The following is a 12,699-nucleotide window of genomic DNA, read 5'->3' on the forward strand; positions in this document are numbered from 1 at the left end:
TGTGGACTGTAGCCGACTAGGCTCCTTTATCCATGGAATTCTCCAGGCAAGATTACTAGTGTGGGTTGCAATGCCCTTCTCCAGGGGATCTTCCCAACCCAGGGATCGAATCCACATCTCATTATGTCTCCTGCAATGACAGGTGGGTTCTTCACCGCTAGCTGTACCTGGAAAGCCCCGCCCTGGGACAGGGATGCTGGTAAATAAATTTTGTGTATGTGCAGGCAGGTGTCTGGGCTGGTGAATGAGAGCTTTGGTACCCATGTGCTATGAGGCGAGGAGACACAGCTGCTGCCCTTGAATATCTGAAGTGTTGCCATAAGCAAGAATACTAATTTTTTGTGGTTGCAAAAGACATTACTAAGACAGTGAGTGGAAGTCCTGAAGGAGCAGGTATTAAGTCATTAATGGAAAAATGTCTGAGTGCAACATGGAGTGGGTCACCTTGTTGAAAAGTGAGGATTCTTCTAAGACCACTTGCAGCCCTAGGATTCTGTCATATGTGATACTGCATTATTGTAAATATTGGCTGCGTAAAACTCAGTGTTGACATGACATTGATCTTGGAGATTTTCCCCACTGGCTTGGACTTTGTAAAGGTTTCTGTAAGGCGTATCCACAGTTATCCTCATAGAAAGCTTTTGAGGCAGGCAGGGATGAGGTGGTATCAGTTGCTTCTCTTAGCAGATGCAGGAACAGCAGTTGGGGAAATGAGAGAGACACATGTGGTGGCGTTACCTCAGTCAGAATCAGGTGCTTCCCAGGAAGCATCTCACCTTGCTAAAATGTCGTTTCAGTGTTTAAAGAGAAGGTACATTCCTTGCTTACAACATGGCTTCTGAATGCAGGCCAACCACTTCATCTGGCGTTCAGTTGAGTCAACAGCAGTTCTGTCCGACGCTGGGAGAGAAATTGGCAGCGTTGGACTTGGTAAGAGATGGTGCAGTGTGTCAAGCTCCAGCAATGTGCCCTCCTTGGGCATTTTTTTCCTCAGCCATCTTTCAGATAGTGTTGGTGATATTTAACTTTAGCCTTTCTTCTTAAGGCAAATTTAAGTCACATACTTAAGAAGGTGATTTTATCATATTTAACAATGAAGGTGAGGCTTATAGTGGTTTGAAAGAGTTGTCTAGGGGCCAAAATCTCCTTCATGCCGGAGCCAGAGTGAGAACCAGAATACTGTCTTCATGAACCTCAGCTAGTGCTCTTCACAACTTTGTGCCACTCCTTGATGAGAGTCCCAGAACATGGTCCTTAATATCTGCATTCGCTGATTATACAGTGGCTCTCAATGTCCTAAAAGTCAACTTAGTATTTATTATCAGTTATTGCACCTACTTAATGCAAGCCACTGTGGAGGATATAAATATCACCAATCTGTACATTCTACACAATCTGTACATTCCCTGCCTTATAACAGAGCCACCCCAACTTGCCAAGGAATTCCAAAGTTTCAGATTCTAAATCTGTTAAGAGTTCAATGCACACATGTTTGGATCCTTCAGATTGGTAGTTTACTGATTGATGAGAGGGGTACTGCGTTTTCCTTGGTCAGATATATCATAGAGAAATAGCTGATTATATATCTCAATCCTTTTTGTTCAAGGTGGAGCATCCATTTCCCTCATTCTCAAGAACCACCACTTTATTTTTATCCTTATTTAAGTCTGCTTGTAACTTGACACCATAGCTGAAATTCTTTATATTATAATCCTAAACACAGAGGGCTGGTGGAAGAAACTGTGGTTCTTATTAGGTGAGGGACACCCTAGCATAAACACAAGAGAGCTTACAGGGAGTAAGGGCAAATGAGAGAACACACAGCCAGCTACTAGGATTCAGAACAAAGCCCTGAGCTTGCCTGCAGACTCTGGACTGGCCTGCCTCTCCCACCCCGCCTCGCCCCATAATTCCGATTTGCCTCTGTCCAGACCAGCTTCCTTCCAGAGGCTCGCCTGGACCTGCTGTTCCCCCTGCATCACAGGTATGCTGGGTTATGCCTTCTGCCTGCAATGCCCTTCTCTTTCTTACCCTGGTTAATTTCTACTCAACCTTCAGATTTCCAATAAGTTATCACTTCCCCAAGGCAGCCTCATAAGGCTTAGACCACCATGTACCTTCAGAGTCAGATGTAGTGAATCTCACCATTTGCCTTATCATGTAGAAGGAGCTATTCATCAAAGTGAATTCCCAGTTTGGCCCAAGTGAAAGTGAAGTCGCTCAGGCGTGTCTGACTCTTTGCGACCCCGTGGACTGCAGCCCACCAGGCTCCTCCATCCATGGGATTCTCCAGGCAAGAATACTGGAATGGGTTGCCATTTCCTTCTCCAGGGGATCTTCCTGACCCGGGGATCAAACCCAGGTCTCCCGCATTGCAGGCAGACGCTTTAACCTCTGAGCCACCAGGGAAGCCCGTTTGGCCCAATGGCTTAAACAAATCCTGCTTTAAGGTCCCACCAGAGAAATTTTGTCAGAATTACTGAAACTAACTATACATCCAACAATCCACTCATCCATCCATCCATGCATGCATCGAACCAACCGTTCACCAACATTCACCAGGAGTCCTGTAGGAACTAGTCACTAAGGGATACAGGCTGCCTCCTAACCAGATATATTTGGAGTAGCTAAGGAAGTTTTCTCAACCTTTAAGGCCAATCCCAACACTATTGGCCTTTCTGGAATGGTGTCTACATTACCCTGGCTGGCCCTAGGGCTTTTGCTGTCTTTCAGGACCACATCTAAACAGAGTACCTGACTCAGTCATTCTCCATCTCATGATATGTGGCTGAACCACTCTGCCACCACTTTGTTAGCTCCAGCTTAGGCCCACAGTCCTACCCCTTCCCTTTTTCTGAGTGACTGAGCTTTAGCCTCACTCACAAGGAATGCACCAAATCAGACGAGTCCCCATTTAGCTTTTTTTCAGGAAAATTTAAAGACTGCCTTTTGCTGACACAGATGGTTGATGGTCATGAGATGCCCTCAGGGAGTGGGGGAAAAAGCCCTCATTCCAATTGGTGTGGACTTGGTTCCAATTGCTCTTCACTTAGTCAGTCAATTTAGTAGCTTGTTTGTGTCTGACTGTTTTCGACCACATGGACTGCAGCACATCAGGCCTCCCTGTCCATCACCAACTCCTGGAGCTTGCTCAAACTCATGTCCATCGAGTTGGTGATGCCATCCAACCATCTCATCCTCTGTCATCCCCTTCTCCCCCTGTCTTCAATCTTCCCTGGAATCAGGGTCTTTTCCAGTGAGTCAGCTCTTCGCATCAGGTGGCCAAAGTATTGGAGCTTCAGTATCAGTCCTTCCAATGAATATTCAGGGTTGATTTCCTTTAGGATGGACTGGTTGGATCTCCTTGCTGTCCAAGAGACTCTCAAGAGTCTTCTCCAACACCACAGTTCAAAGGCATCAATTCTTTGACACTCAGCTTTCTTTATGGACCAACTCTCACATCCATACATGACTACTGGAAAAACCATAGCTTTGACTAGACAGACCTTTGTTGGTAAAGTAATGTGTCTGCTTTTTAATATGCTGTCTAGGTTGGTCATAGCTTTCCTTCCAAGGAGAAAGCATCTTTTAATTTCATGGCTGCAGTCACCATCCACAGTGATTTTGGAGTCCAAGAAAATGAAATCTGTCACTGTCTCCATTGTTTACCCATCTATTTGCCATGAAGTGATGGGACTGGATGGCATGATCTTAGTTTTTTGAATGCTGAGTTTTAAGCCAGCTTTTTCATTCTCCTCTTTCACTTTCATTAAGAGGCTCTTTAGCTCTTCTTTGCTTTCTGCCATAAAGGTGGTGTCATCTGCATATCTGTGATTATTGATATTTCTCCTAGCAGTCTTGATTCCAGCTTGTGCTTCATCCAGTCTGGCATTTAGCATGAGGTACTCTGAATGTAAGTTAAATAAGCAGGGTGACAATATAAGCCTTGACATACTCCTTTCCCAATTTGGAACCAGTCTGTTCTATGTCCAGTTCTAACTGTTGCTTCTTGACCTGTATACAGATTTCTCAGGAGGCAGATAAGGTGGTCTGGTATTCCCATCACTTTAAGAATTTTCCACAGTTTTCTTGACTACAAATTGGCACTTACCAGGAGCATTGCCAATGGCTGAAAACAGAGGCATTTGCCATCTGCTATGGAGATTGAATCCCTTGCTGCTATAGCTGTTGACCTTCAACAACCTCTGAGGGAGTTCGGGATGGAGTGAGGCGCTCTGGGCTCCAGGGAATCTGGTGGGACACGTCTTTAGATAGTTGGATGTTTTTAGGAACAGATTTTATGATCTCAATCCTTGCATCTCCTCATATCTAGAGAAGCACTAAATCCCTTCATGGTGACATCAGATCCTCATAACTAACAAACCTTCTGTAAAATGCATGCTTCATGGAATTGAACTCCCTCTTCACCAAAACCTTATATATTGACTTTCCCCCATGGCCGCTTTAGAGAAGTCTCTCAGACCTATCTGAGATGCTGCCTCCTGGGCTGCAATCTCCATTTTGCTCCAAATAAAACTCAACTCGCCGCTCTCAAGTTGTACATCTTTTTTAGTTGACAGTTTGCCGTGATCCACACAGTCAAAGCCCTTAGAGTAGTCAGTGTAGCAGAAGTAGATGTTTTTCTGGAATTCTCTTGGTTTTTCTATGATCCAATGGATGTTGGCAATTTGATCTGGTTCCTCTACCTTTTCTAAATCCAGCTTGAACATCTGGAAGTTCTCAGTTCATGTACTGTTGAAGCCTAGCTTGGAGAATTTTGAGCATTATTTTGCTAGCATATAAGTTGAGTGCGATTAGTCCCTTTGCCAGATCCCCAGGTTTGGAAATCTGTTGTGGGCCCAGAACTTTAACAGAGTGTGAGAACTTTGATACACCTGCTCTCCAGTTTGTGGGTTTCTGCTTGATGGCTCTATGGTGGGGCTCACGCGCTGCACCTCCCAGGTCTGCCGCAGCCAGAGCCCAGGCCCCTGGGGCAGGCCACTGCTGACCTGTGCCTCTGCAGGAGGCAGGTCTGACTCAGTCTCTTGTGGGGTCCCTGGGTTCTGGTGTGCACAAGGTTTTGTTTGAGCCTTCCGAGCATCTCTGGTGAGTATGGGGTTTTGCCCCTCCTACCTTCTTTCTGGGGCTTCTCCTTTGCCCTTGGACATGGGGTATCTTTTTTGGTGGGGTCACACATTCTCCTGCTAATGGTTGTTCAGCACTTAGTTGCAATTTTGGAGTTCTCCCAGGAGAAGATGAGCACATGTGCTTCTACTCTGCCATCTTGGTCCCTCCTTCACTTGGTCGTCAGATTCTGTTTTTAGCCTTAGCCCCTCTAAATTACTCTGTGCCCCTTTGGCAGTGTGGGGTGAAGCTGCAAATGCTTCTGGATCCTCTGTATGCCTCAACCTGCCTATCTGAATGTAAGGCACCCACAATAAATTGCACTTTATGGAGCTGCCTGCTTTGTTTTCAGCCACAAGATCATTCTCAGTTCAAGTGATGATATGATCCAATAACCCTGCTTCCCAACCTGTAACACTTTATTTGCTTCACAGCATTGATTACTATCTGAAATTATTTACTCATTTGTTCCCTACCCCACCTTGTGGAAGTGCCATATTGTTTATTGAGTACTGCCCCAATACTGATTGATGAAAATGTGTTCAGTGAATTAGTGAATTGGTTCTAGACAGAAAGTCCTTCTCCTGAGCTCTGATTTGGAGCAAGGCTAATAAATAGCCATTGATGACTGGGAGGTTACAGTGAAAAGACTTGGAGGAATCCCTGTGGCATGTAGGATACATGGAGGAATCTTTGGGGTACCCCATCTGGTCTGAATGTTCTTCCTTAGATGAAGGCAGTTTGTAACCAATGTTTGTCCTCCCAGGGATAACATAGGCTTCTGCAAAAGGGAAGCGGGCTAACAGGCAACCCTCCCTCTCCAGATGGTAACAGAAATGTATATTCCTCAGGGAATGTATATAACAGTGTAATGCATATCTTTGAGTTGTGCAGAAACTAACAGCCCTGCCCAGGTGGAGGATGGTGACTACATGTTGACTGCAAGCACACAGACCCCAGACTGGTCAGAACCAGAAGGTTGATGATTAAGACTCTTAAAACACCATCCTGTTTCTTCACTGTGAACCAATCAGAAGGAATTCATGTACCCTGCAACCCTCACCCACAATGTTGCCTTAAAAAACCCTTCCCTGAAAGCCATCAGGGAGTTTGGGTCTTCTGAGCATGAGCTGCCTGTTCTCCTTGTTTGGTGCTAGCAATAAATGCTGTACTGTCTTTCATTACACCCCAGAGTCAATAAGTTAGCTTTGCTGCATGGTGAGTGAGCAGACTCAAGTTCCGCTCAGTAACAGTATCTGTGTTCTCTATTAACTCTCTAGCTAATTCTGATACACACCAAAGTTTGACAGCCACTGCACTGTATGGCTGCATTTCCCAATGTTTGTTCCATGGAACACTAGATCTCAGAGTGTTAACAGTTAATTAAATAAATTATCAGATGAAATAAGTTATCCTACTGCAGATGGTTCAGAATCATTAAATGGGAATGTGCATCACGAATCTCTTCAGAGGGGGAAAAGTGTCTGATGCTTCCGAAACTTATTTAGCCATGGAACTATTTCTTCTTGAGAACGTGCATCTTCTGCAACTGCTACAGTTAGTGTTCAGAATATACATTGGTAAATATTTGAAAATTACAATCACTCCCCACTACCCCCACTTCATGAGAGAACTTCAGATCTTTTATCTAAAGGCAGTACACATTTAACAGCCCAAGTGGCCAATTTTAGGTGATTTGGGGGTCACCTGAAACCTTGTTTCTCCAAGTGGTCTGTGAAACAACTTCCTGCCTCCCTTGGGAGTTTGTTAGAAAAACAGAATCCCAGGTCCCACCCCAGAGCTACAGAGCTGGAATCTGCATTTTAATAGGATCCTTGAGTGATTCATTAGCATAAGTATAGAGAAGTGGCTCTTAATGGGGCCAGGGGTAGGGATAGGGGAGGCAGAAATACAAGGGGAGCTATTCAATATGCAGTGAGGCCTTTTGCTGAGGCCCCACCAAGGTGGCACAGTCTTAAAGAATCCACCTGCAATACAGGAGACACGGGTTCAATTCCTGGGTGGAGAAGATCCCCAGGAGAAGGAAATAGTAACCCATTCCAGTATTCTTGCCTGGGAAATTTCATGGACAGAGGAGCCTGGTGGGCTACAGTCCATGGGATCACAAAAGAGTCAGATTCAACTTAGCAAGTAAACAAAACAACAATCAAGAAGCAGACTCTTCCTGATACTTAAAGCATTTATCAAACAATAAACTATATAAAAAAACATGCATTGCAGGTGGATTCTTTATCGTCAGAGTCACCAGGGAAGCCCTATAAATGAATATATTTGTATATAACAGAGAAAATACTTGATGGTGACTCTACTAAGTGTACAAATTGCTTGAGATTTCATTGTTGTTCTTAGGCTTCTTAGCACTAGTGAACTAAAAGTGAAACTCAAAAGTTCCTTTGTCTCTTTATTCTTAAGAGCTTTCATCTCCACCTCTGAAATACTTTGCCAAGTGTACCACCCTGTGGATCATCCAGGTAATCCAGCTTCCTTTTCTCTGTTCATATGGCCTCTCTTGTGTCTGGATTTTTGTGGTATATCTAGATTCTCTCTTTGCCTTGCCTTCTGGTTTTTAGCAGCATTAACATGATGTCCCCAAGTGTGGTTTTCTTTGTATTTATTTTGCTTATGGCTGCTTCTTGAATCTGTGGCAGAGTTTCATGAATGTGTGTATTGCTATCACTCTTCATTAGGAAAATTCTTGGCCATTTTATCTTCAAATATTGCTTTTGCTTCATTCTCTCCTGTCCTTCTAGAGTTTATATGTATTACATATTTTCATTCTGTCCTACATGTCTTTTGTGCTTTTTTCTATATTTTTCATTCCTACTTTCATTGTGCTTCAGTTTGGACATTTTCTTTTTTCTTTTCTTTCTTCCTTTTTTTTTTGCCTCGTGGTGTGGTTTGCAGATTCTTAATTCCTGGCCAGGGATGGAACCCGTGCCCCCTGCAATGGAACCATGGAGTCCTAACCACTGGACCACTGGGGAATTTCCTATTGGTCATTTTTGCTGTTCATTAGTCCTGTCTTCTGTTTCTAATCTCTATTAAATCCATAATATCACATATTTTTAAATTCTTAAATTTCCATTTGATTCCATTTAGAGATTATAATTCTCTGAAAATTTCCCATGTTAAAATTGATATTGTCTGTTTTCTTAAACATACTACACAGATATTTGAAAGTTCTATTTTCTTGAACATATTAATCGTAGTTAAAGTCCTTCTCTGCTAACTACAATATCTATGTCATCTGTGGTTCTATTCCTACTGAATGGTTTTTCTTGTGGTTTTAGTAATATAGTCCTGAGTCACAGCATGTATACAATTTTTTTTTTTATTAAATGTTGGTCATGTGTCTAAAAATTATATCACTCCAAGTGGCTTTTTTTTCTTGAGTGGGTTTATCCTTTCCTCTGCTAGGTAGGTGAAATTTCTTAAACCACTCAGGGAACGAACTGAGTTGAGGCTAACTGACAGTTCGGGCAAGGTTCAGTCTGCCTCTGAACCTTGTCTTTTACTAAGATATTGCCCTTCAGGATTTTCTCAACTAAATGTCTCATGTGTTCACTGTTGCCCCTCCTCCTGGCAGGATCTTTTTTTTTTTTCTCTTTTGCATTATGAAACAGTGGAAAATTCCTTTTTGATTTTCAGACATTTCTGATACGACTTGCAAGTCCTAAAGTCTTCTCTTTGTTTGGCCAGTACCATACATGCTTGCTAAGTTGCTTCAGTCTTGTCTGACTCTTTGCAACCCTCTGGACCATAGCCTGCCAGGCTCCTCTGTCCATGGGATTCTCCAGGCAAGAATACTGGAGTGGGTTGCCCTGTCCTCCTCCGGGGAATCTTCCGGACCCAGGGATCGAACCCGTGTCTCCTGCATTGGCAGCCAGGTGCTCTATCATTAGTGCCGCCTGGGAAGCCCCCAGTACCATCAGTCTATGAAAACATGTTAGTGTTTTAGACGTTTTCTGCTAGGCTTTTCAATTACCTGCCCTGCCACTTCAGAAACTGGCAAATGTCAAATGTCTTGAGGGTTTTGCATTTGAGGTCCCTTGAAGTGAAGTGAAGTGAAGTGAAATGAAGTCACTTAGTCATGTCCAACTCTTTGCGACCCCATGGACTATAGTCTACCGGGCTCCTCCATCCGTGGGATTTTCCAGGCAAGAGTACTGGAGTGGGTTGCCATTTCCTTCTCCAGGGGATCTTCCCAACCCAGGAATTGAACCCAGGTCTCCTGCATTGCAGGCAGATGCTTTACTGCCTGAGCCACCAGGGAAGCCTGAAGTCCCTTAAGCCTTTAATTATGTCTCTATAGCACCACTGCTGCTGCTACTGCTGCTAAGTCGCTTCAGTCATGTCCGATTCTGTGCGACCCCATAGACGGCAGCCCACCAGGCTCCCCCGTCCCTGGGATTCTCCAGGCAAGAACACTGGAGTGGGTTGCCATTTCCTCCTTCAATGCATGAAAGTGAAAAGTCAAAGTGAAGTTGTTCAGTCGGGTCCAACTCTTAGCGACCCCATGGACTGCAGCCTACCAGGCGCCTCCGTCCATGGGATTTTCCAGGCAAGAGTACTGGAGTGGGGTGCCATAGCACCACAAGACCATTCAAATCTCTGCTAGTTTTTCTTCCTCCTGGCACTCTGGAAAAATCTCAGACTGACAATCTCTTACAATCTGCATATATCCCAAGGAAAAAAGTGACTGTACATGCCAGAGGGCTGAGGTTCTTTCCTCTTGAGAAATTTAGATTTTTACCCTCTTTGATTCAGCAGTTGTCTATCTTTAAACAAGTGACCTTGTCTTACCCAGAATTTCTGGTTGTTTTTGAAGGAAGTACTGGTCAACCACAAATTATACCATCCTACCCAGAACTAAACTATGGAAAATTCTGAAAGACATGGGAATACCAGACCACCTGACCTCCCTCTTGAGAAACCTATATGCAGGTCAGGAAGCAACAGTTAGAACTGGACATGGAACAACAGACTGGTTCCAAATAGGAAAAGGAGTACGTCAAGGCTGTATATTGTCACCCTGCCTTTTTAACTGCTATGCAGAGTACATCATGAGAAACGCTGGGCTGGAAGAAGCATAAGCTGGAATCAGGATTGCTGGGAGAAATATCAATAACCTCAGATATGCAGATGACACCACCCTTATGGCAGAAAGTGAAGAGGAACTAAAAAGCCTCTTGCTGAAAGTTAAAGAGGAGAGTGAAAAAGTTGGCTTAAAGCTCAACATTCAGAAAACGAAGATCATGGCATCTGGTCCCATCACTTCATGGGAAATAGATGGGGAAACAGTGGAAACAGTGTCAGACTTTATTTTTTGGGGCTCCAAAATCACTGCAGATGATGATTGCAGCCATGAAATTAAAAGACGCTTACTCCTTGGAAGGAAAGTTATGACCAACCTAGATAGCATATTCAAAAGAGACATTACTTTGCCAACAAAGGTCCATCTAGTCAAGGCTATGGTTTTTGCTGTGGTCATATATGAATGTGAGAGTTGGACTGTGAAGAAGGCTGAGAGCTGAAGAATTGATGCTTTTGAACTGTGGTGTTGGAGAAGACTCTTGAGAGCCCCTTGGACTGCGAAGAGATCCAACCAGTCCATTCTGAAGGAGATCAGCCCTGGGATTTCTTTGGAAGGAATGATGCTAAAGCTGAAACTCCAGTACTTTGGCCACCTCACGTGAAGAGTTGACTCATTGGAAAAGACTCTGATGCTGGGAGGGATTGGGGGTGGGAGGAGAAGGGGATGACAGAGGATGAGATGGCTGGATGGCATCACCAACTTGATGGACGTGAGTTTGACTGAACTCCAGGAGTTTGTGATGGACAGGGAGGCCTGGCGTGCTGTGATTCATGGGGTCGCAAAGAGTCGGACACGATTGAGTGACTGAACTGAACTGAACTGAACCCAGAACTGAATATTCTTATCTTGCCTTCTGAATTGACACTTTGTTTTTTTTTTCTCCCTAGTCAGTTTTTTGGGTTTTTTTTTTAACCTTTTTATTTTTTACTGGAGTATAGCCAACTAACAATGTTGTGCTAGTTTCAGGTATACAGCAAAGGGACTTAGCCATACATATGCATATTGGATTTGACATTTTGATCACATAATTTCTCTGACTTTTCATTTTGACTTCACCCATGGATGCTATTTCTTGGATCACCCTCAGCTCTGAGGCATGCAGATCTCACAACCCCTTCCCCAGTAAGGTTCCCAACACATATCAAGTGTCTTAGACTTCTACTTGATCAGATGGAAGATCACCAGGAAAAAACTATGAAATTAAAATAGTATGAGCTGAACACAGAGTGAGCCAAATGCAAGAAATCACTTTTGGTGGAAGAATGATTATTTGCATCCATAATTAATGTTCACTTAACAAGAGAAAAGGAAGTGTTTTCTCTAGATATTTTATTATTTGAAGAATCGTTTACATCTGAAACATTCCCATGCTTTCCTAATACTGAATCCAAAAGCACATGTCTGATATCTTGAAGGCAGAGCCTATTACTTCCAATCTCTTGATGACAGAAAATAGAAAAAATAATAGATTGAAGATTTTTGAGTGGCCACGGATCCTGAAATATTAGGTGGCAATTTAGAATTCACAATAAACTTTTCCTATTCACCCTGACATCTTATAAGAAAAAGAAGGAGATAGAGAGAGAAAAAGAAGTTGAAGAGACATGTAACCATACAGCATGAACTATTACTGTAATCTGATGTGCTTCCTCAAACCAATTATAAGAACCTTTGAAGGCAAGGTCCCTCTGGAACTCAGTAATCCAGACAATTTCAGATGACTTGAGATCTAATAGACCTATTTTGTTAGCAGAAGAACTATTGGAAATAATATTAAAAGATGTATTTCTTTTTTTTTTTTTTTTTGCTTTAGCTGGAGCCGGGAACCCGGCCCCCCAACCCTGGCTCCAGCCGCGAGTCACAGCCTTGGCCCCCGCCCGCGGAGGGGCGGAGCCGCGGCCGGAGGGGCGGGGCGGGAAAGCTCCGCCCACGGGAAAAGATGTATTTCTATTTGAGAGAATCAACCTCAATAAATGTACTTACTTTGTTTACCAAATGACCATTTATATTGTTCCTAAAAATTTCTAACATTGGTCATCAACTCCTTGAGTCTATTTGAGGTAAACATACTATTCTTTCTCCTTATTTTGTGTCATTTTTATTAATACATTAGCCCAACGCTGATTATTACTGTGCATCCTGTCTAAAGTGCTTAGAGTAGTTTATTTTAGTACTTTGTACCATGGCAGTCATTTAAAAAAAATACCAGTAATGATTACAGCAGATAAAACATTCAGTAGTCTTTCATAAATAGAAACTGCTCTAAACATGAACAAAATGTCAGTTTCATTTCTTTGCTAATATCATGCTTTATTCAACTAAAGTTATTTCCTCCAGCCTTTACCTCTAAAGAGTTGGCATAGAAAGTAAGAGATGATGAAAATAAGCTCATCTTAATCAAAACCTTGGAAATTTTGCTAATTTTCCTCAGAGCCATCATACAGGAGGAAAAATAATTT

The sequence above is a fragment of the Bos javanicus genome, chromosome 28, assembly GCF_032452875.1.
Source record: "Bos javanicus breed banteng chromosome 28, ARS-OSU_banteng_1.0, whole genome shotgun sequence".
NCBI classification, from domain to species: Eukaryota; Metazoa; Chordata; class Mammalia; order Artiodactyla; family Bovidae; genus Bos; species Bos javanicus.